This window comes from Pteropus vampyrus, unplaced genomic scaffold, assembly GCF_000151845.1.
Source record: "Pteropus vampyrus isolate Shadow unplaced genomic scaffold, Pvam_2.0 Scaffold638, whole genome shotgun sequence".
Taxonomy (NCBI): Eukaryota; Metazoa; Chordata; class Mammalia; order Chiroptera; family Pteropodidae; genus Pteropus; species Pteropus vampyrus.
Window position 1 is genome coordinate 73,081 of NW_011889419.1, and position 7,720 is coordinate 80,800.

The 7,720-nt window shown below is 35.0% G+C and overlaps 1 non-coding gene and 1 pseudogene across 1 annotated transcript; both read left to right on the plus strand.

Moving 5' to 3' along the window:
- The first annotated feature begins 3,295 nt into the window (after window positions 1-3,295).
- On the plus strand, window positions 3,296-4,201 carry LOC105308906 (annotated as a pseudogene).
- A 1,317-nt stretch (window positions 4,202-5,518) lies between these two features.
- Window positions 5,519-5,625, plus strand: LOC111733789. The gene has a single exon (XR_002778169.1). It is a non-coding gene; the product is annotated as a U6 spliceosomal RNA (small nuclear RNA).
- The last annotated feature ends 2,095 nt before the right edge of the window (window positions 5,626-7,720 follow it).

Here is a 7,720-nt window from a genome sequence, read left to right on the forward strand (position 1 = left end):
CTGGCAATATGTGTTGAAGCCAGGGTTCAGTCCTGTTTCATGGAGTCCAGGTCAATAATTTCCATTGCACATGCATTGTTTCTTCAGGATTACACACATAATCATCAAAATTACCTCAAGAAAACTTGTTTTATTTAAAACCCCAGTGTTTAGATCAAGAAATGGCAAAAGAGTCTTTAATAAATATAGGTTGATAATTTTATGATAAGACAAATTTACTTACTCAAAATAAAACCATAATTATTTGATATGGTAATTTATGATGCTAGAAATTGCAATTCCTTACAGAAATGACATATTGTATTCACTATCTTGCAAAAATATCTAATTTATAAAATACATGATTGAGTAAAGAAAAGCTAATACTTTAATATATAGTAATAAAGAAGAGGCAAGTCAGAGTAGAAAGAATTTTAAAAAATTGAAATGAAGAAACAAGAACAATGGGTATCGACATTTTGTCTGTTGCGAGGGCAAGGCCCACTAAAAATTAATCTATGAAGAATGAAGGAGAATAATGCTGTGGAGTAAAAAAAAAATGCAGCCTCTTTATAGAAGATAAAAATTGAGGACTAGTAGCTAGGCTATTCCTTGGCCTTAGACTTCTAACTTTTCTATCTTCTCACCTCCCAACATGAGGTACTCAATCCTACTAAAAAAAAAAAAAAAAAAAAAAAAAAAAACCATGGTAAAATTCTCAAATTCATGCCTATTTGAAAACTGGATATTCATCAGCTACCAAAACAAATTTGCCTGCACATTGAGCCAGCTATCAACAATCTACCAAGCAGTGAAGGAACATCATGAAGGTTTTGCATTTCAAAATCCACCAAATTGTATATACAAAAGAAAGAATACCACTGTAGCTTGGTCCAGAAAACTCTTCTTTTCACCCTCATCCAAAGATTTGGCAACCATCATTCCACTCTGCTTCTGTGAGTTTGATTATTTTAAATACTGCAAAAAAGAGGAATCGTGTAGCACTTGTGACTGTCTTGTTCTACCTGGTATTGTATATTTTCAACACACACACAAAAAAATACTTTTTAGCATTCTTGTAAGTGCAGCTGTGAGGTTAATTCAGAACATAGCCCCTCCACATATTCAGAAGACAGGTAAGTGCTTGGTCAGCGGTCATAAGGAAGGCAGTATACAAACGACTCTTGGCAATGCCTGCTCCCAAGGACATCATCTGCTACTCTTCTGGACCTTATCTGCTCCTATAACCAGCTTCTGTAACCAAGCAGCACATCTTGCTCTATTCCACCTGAGAAGGCCACTGTTCTGCTGTTCCCATGGACATTATCTGCTCCTGTAACCCAGGAGCACATCTCACTCCCATCCACAGGTGAATAGAAAGGCGGCTGCTCCCCCAGTAAGATAATCCTTCCCTCTACCTGTGTGTATAATATGTTGCTTGCTCTTGGCCAGCATCAGTTTCTTCTTGCTGCTCCTACTGGCTACCATTGGAGTTCTCCTCCCTCGTGAGTAATAGATGGAGTGTCCCACTCCTTTGGTCCTCCTGGTGGTTTTTTCGGAATATCCCAGGTGCAGGTTCCTCGCCTAGAGCTCCTGTGTTACAGCAGCTCTACTGGAAATAATTTACCTGTTTCTTCTGTATAAAAATATCTTATTTTGCCTTCATAATTGATGGATATTTTTGCTAAATAAAGAATTTAGATTGAAGGTTTTTCATTATTATCCCTTTCAGCATTATAAGGATGTCATTCCCTTTTATTCACACTGGTGAGTTTTTTTGCTTTTCAGTCCACTTCAGCTTTCTGGATCCTAGGAGATTTTTCTGTCTTCCTAGACTGTCTCGATTTTTGGAGATATGCATCATGTGTAGATTTGAAATAGTTTGAAAGTTTCTCTCAATTCTCTGCCCCATTCCTCATCCTTCCATAATTGAAAGTTTGAAATGTATTCAGAGGACATTTGACTTATATTAGGGCCAATATCTGTTCCTTCTCCAAAGCTTTGATATACTACCCCAAGTTCCTGGTCTGAACTTGTTGGAAGGAGTGCTAGTGAAAATTTACTTTGACTGAAAAAATGGAATTTCAATCTGTCACAAAAGCCCTTATGCAGCCTCTACAAGTTCATTAACATTTTGACTGGGTTTTTTTTTCAGCTATTTATTTTTATTTTTTATTAAAAATTATAGGGTGACATTGATTAACAAAATCAAATAAGTTTAAAGTGTATTATTCAATAGAAAGTTGTATATATATTGCATTGTGTGTTAACACCCAGAGTTAGATTTTTCTTCTGTCACCAAATATTTGACCGCTTTTATTCTATCTACCTCCTCCACCTCTCTTCCCTCTGGTAACCACTAATTTACTATCCCTATCCATGAGTCTCTGTTTGTTTGTTGTTTTCAGTTTTATATCCCATGTATGAGTGATAGCATGTGATTTTCAACTTTTTCTGTCTGGATTATTTCACTTAGCATGATTATCTCAAGATTCATTCTTGTCGCAAATGGCAGTACTTTATCTTTTCTTATGGCTGAGTAGTATTCCGTTGCATATGTGTACCACATCTTCTTTATCCAATCATCTATCATAGGACATTTTGGTGCTTCCACATCCTGGCCATTGTGATTAATGCTGAAATGAACATCGAAGTGCATATATCTGCACATAAATGTTCTCAGGTTTTGGGGGTAAATAACCAGAAGAGAGATTGTTGGATCATATGATAATTCAATTTTTAGTTTTTTGAAGAAACTTCATACTGTTTTCCATAGTGGTTGTATCAATTTGCATTCCAACCAGCAGTGTATAAGGGTTCCTTTTTCCCTACAACCTCTCCAACACTAGTTATTATTTCTCTTGTTAATGATAGCCATTCTAACAGGTGTGAGATGGTATTTTACTGTAGCTTTGATTTGCATACGTCTTTTCGTATGTCTGTTGGTCATTTGTGTGTCTTCTTGGGAGAAGTGTCTGTTCAGGTCCTCTACTGCTTTTTTTTTTACTCCACCTTCATCTCCTCAGCCATAAATGAGAGTAGTTGAGAGTCATTTCTCTCCTATGAAGAGTGTATTACTTTATGTAGTTTATTTTATTTAGGTTTATTTGGATCCCCAGATCTCTGAGAGGAATTTTTAAAACTGTGGTTTTGTCACTAATCTGGTTTCTTTGGTTGTAGTAGAAGGAGGAACAGAATGTGACTCTCTATACCCTAACAGGAAAGGACATTGTACTACTTGTCTTTGATACTACTCTATTCATTTGAAATCTCTCTGAATTTTTCTTGAAAATCATAAAGAAACTGGAGGTCAGTGATGAAAAACAAGACAATAACAGCCTTCATTCTCCTCAGACTGGCAGATGACCCTCGACTTCAAGTTCTAATTTTTATGCTTCTATTTCTCACTTACATGTTGAGTATAACTGGGAATCAGACCATCATATTTCTCACTTTAGTGGACTCCCACCTTAAAACACCCATGTACATTTTCCTACAGAATTTTGCCTTATTAGAATTTTCATTTACACCTTTTTGTATTCCTAGATATTTGTACAACATAGCAACAGATGGCAGGTTATTTATGTATAATATTTATGTCATTCAAATGTATTTTATTGATGTATTTGGAGTAACAGAATTTTTTCTCTTGGCCATTATGTCTTATGATCACTACATGGCCATCTGCAAACCCCTGCATTATGTAACTCATGAACAACAGAGTCTATGGAAGGCTTGTCCACTGCTGCCAGACAGATAGTGCATTGATCATACTCCTATCACTTGTGACAGTAAATCTAGAATCCTGTGACTCTAATGAAATTGTCTATTTTTTTCTGTGATTCATCTCCTAGCTTGAAATTTTCATGCTCAGACATATGGCTTTTAGAACAAATGATGATAGCCTTCATCATCACCTTTCTGTGTGTTGTTCCGTCCTACATATATATTATCAAGAACATTCCTTGGCCCAGCAAAGGAAAAGGGCCTTTTCTACCTTTTCTTGCCACATGATTGTACTTTTTATCACTTAAGGAAGCTGTATATTTGTGTACATCAAGTCTTCAGCAAAGGAATCAGTGGCTATTAATAAGGGTGTGACAGGCCTAACGACATCCATCCTTTCTATGTTGAACCCATTCATTTACATCTGAGACACAAACAAGTGAAGCAAGGTTTCAGTGACTCATTCAAAAGAATTGCATTACCCTCAAAGAAATGAAAGAATGCTGAAACCTAGGATTCAAGTTTTTAAAATAGCAGGCATTCCTAAATATAAATTTTTACATTATAAAATTATTCTATCTTCCTCATCTGTGCTCTAATTCAGGTTAACTTCCTCAATACATCTTAAAGCCCAAATATCATTGCATTTTTTACTCTTCTTATAAATGAACCTCTATCAAGATAACATCCCTTATCAGATGACATGACTCTATGTTATAGTAAATATCTTAAATATTTTATCTTCTCCAGCTTAACCAGTACTATAGAATTTTAAATGATGTAAAACAAGTATAACTCAAAACAAAAATTAGTGCCTAATTTATGAATGATGTGTTTAAAACAAACTGACACTACTCCACCATAAAAAGTTGTATTCTAAAATGAATATAAAAAGAAAACTTTTAAAAGTAACCTAGTGTACACACATACTTGATACTTTAGGGCCTGGACTGTTGGGTGGAACTAAGCTCTCTCATAAACCTGACAGTAAGTCTTAATGATTGAGATTGACCAAACATTCAATAGATTGACCAAACATTCAATAGCACTAAAATGGACAGATAACATTCTGGAATATTTTGGGTATCTTCTGTATACCTATCCAGATTTACTTTTGATCCTTTTCCATTGTTTTCTGTGCCCATGAGACTTATCCTATGAATTTCATAAGTAGGTTCCCTTGACCTCTGGCTTCAAGGATGTTTAACTAAAGATCTGATAAGAGATAAGAGTTAAAGAGGAGACCGAAATTGAGTACCTGTTTTCACTATTTATTCCTGATGGAGTTGACAGTGGTTGGTGGCATCCTTTTACCAAGAGCCAGAATTCCTGCAATACAGCTACCTTAGAACTACACTCACTTTCTCCACATTCCAGTAACTGTTCCCCTCATTTTTTCCCTTCAGGTGAGGGGGTATTAATGGCTCCCTGTGTTGCTATACTTGCACTACTACATCATATCTTTTTGGTTCCGTTAATACCAGGTACAATTTTCTGGTCTTTTAAAAAATATGCTATACATAAATGTCTTATCTCTTTTCTGCTATTATATTATCTAACACACCATAGAACTGACAAGACTTTCACAGTTCTTCTTAATGTTTGAGTACTTGTTATCAAATAATTTACACCTAGGTTTTAGATGGATAAATAATTTAATTATCTGGAAAACTAATGTACTTAATCTTAGATAGTCTCTTTGATCATGAAGAATGTTGAACATTCATTCAAACTTCTTCAGTCATCCCTGGAATCTCCTTTTAAAATATTATTTCATATCAGAAAAATATAACAATTTAAATTACCCAATCTTGTGCTCACTTTGGCAGCACATATATTAAAATAGGAAAAATACAGAGAAGATTTGCATGGCCCCTGTGCAAGGATGACAGAAAAATTCGTGAAGTGTTCCATATTTTTTAGAATAAGTTCTTTAGCAAAGAGATTGAAACCATCGAAAAGAACAGAATAGATCTTCTGGAGATAAACACACACACACACACACACACACACACACACTGCAAAAGTTGAAAAATGAAATAACAAGCTTAGGAAATAGAGTCGATCAAAGACAGAAATCTAGAAATAAAACAGAAGGAAGAGGAGAGAAATCGAAGAATAAAAAATAATGAGAGAAAATCAAGAACTAGCTAATACCATCAGGAGAGGAAACATAAGAATAAAGAGTATTATTGAAGGCAAGGAAAAGGAGCAGGGACTAGAAAGCATTTTCAGACAAACAGTGGATGAGAATTTCCCAAATCTAAGGAATGAGCTGGAGCTTAGAATTCAAGAAGTCAACAGAACACCCAATTATCTCACCTAAAAAGGCCTTCACCAAGACACATTTTATTAAAATTATCAAAAATCAGTGACAAAGACAATTCACAAAGCAGCCAGGGAGAAGAAAACAGTAACTTATAAAGGAAAATTCATTAGATTATCGTCAGATTTCTCAGCATAAACCTTACAAGCCAGAAAAGAATGGAATAAAATCTTCAAAATATTAAGTGAACAAAACTACCAGCCTAGAATAATGTATCCAGCTAAGCTCTTCTTTATATATGAAGGAGAAATTAAGACCTTTCCAGGCATACAAAAATGGAGGGAATTCTCCACTACAAGGTCTGAACCACAGGAAATACTGAAAGGGGTCAGCACACCTAAAACAAAATGACAAAAAAAAAAAAAAAAAAAAAAAAAAAAAACAAAATTAGGGGAAAAGGAAAAAAAAACCATAATTAGGAGTAAAGGCAAATAGAAGCACAGGGGTGCAACTCTTACTAAGTACAGGGAATTATAAGCTTAAACAATAAGAGAATTGCTATAGCAAGATAGTAATGAACATTCAGCATACATCAGGACAAACTGAAACAAAAATGACTGAAAAGAGGAGGATTCAAAGATCCTAATTCACAAAAGGGAATTGAGATAAGGCACATGCAGAAGAAAAAGGAGGACTGTATATACATAACTACCTTTACATATACGTAATGGTAACCACACACCAGAGATTCAGAACTGAAGTATATAACATAAAACAAGAAGAACCAGAGGCAAAACCCACAAAAACCAACAAAAATAAAGAAAACATAAACACAAGGACAAGGAAGCAATGGAAACACAGAGCTACCAGAAAGCAAAAGATAAAATGGCTATAAGAAGACTTCATATTTCAATAATCACCCTAAATGTAAATGGACTGAACTCACCAATAAAAAGGAACAGAGTAGCAGAATGGATCAAAAAACAAAACTCAACCATATGCTGCCTCCGGGAGACACATCTCAGCTCCAAAGACAAATATAGACTCAAAGTGAAAAGGTGGAAAATAATATTTCAAGCAAATGGCATTTGGAAGAAAGCAGAAATAGCGGTACTAATATCAGATGAAATAGATTTCAAAATAAAAAAGGTAAAGAAAGATACTGAGAGACGCCTCATAATGATAAAGTGATTCATGCACCAAGAAGACATAACACTTCTTAATATCTATGCTACCAATCAGGGAGCCTCAAAACATACAAAGCAATTACTAACAGAAATAAAGGGAGAAACACACCAAAACACTATTGTACTAGGGGAACTAAAAACCCCACTGTCAGATATGGACAGATCATCCAAACAGAAAACCAATAAGGAAATAACACCCTTAAATGACACATTAGACCAACTGGACATAATGGACATTTACAGGGCCTTCCATCCCAAAACAGCTGCTTATACTTTCTTCTCTAGTGCACATGGAACATTCTCAAGAATCGACCACATACTAGGACACAGAGATGGCCTCAACAAATATAAGAGGGTTGAAATCATACCAACCATATTCTCTGATCATAATGCTTTGAAATTAGAGATCAACTGCAGAAAGAAATCAGGAAGAACCACAAATACATGGAAATTAAACCACATGCTATGGAAGAATAACTGGGTCAGAGAAGAAATAAAAAGAGAGATCAAGAGATACATAGAAATGAATGATAATGATAGTATAACCTATCAAAACTTTTGG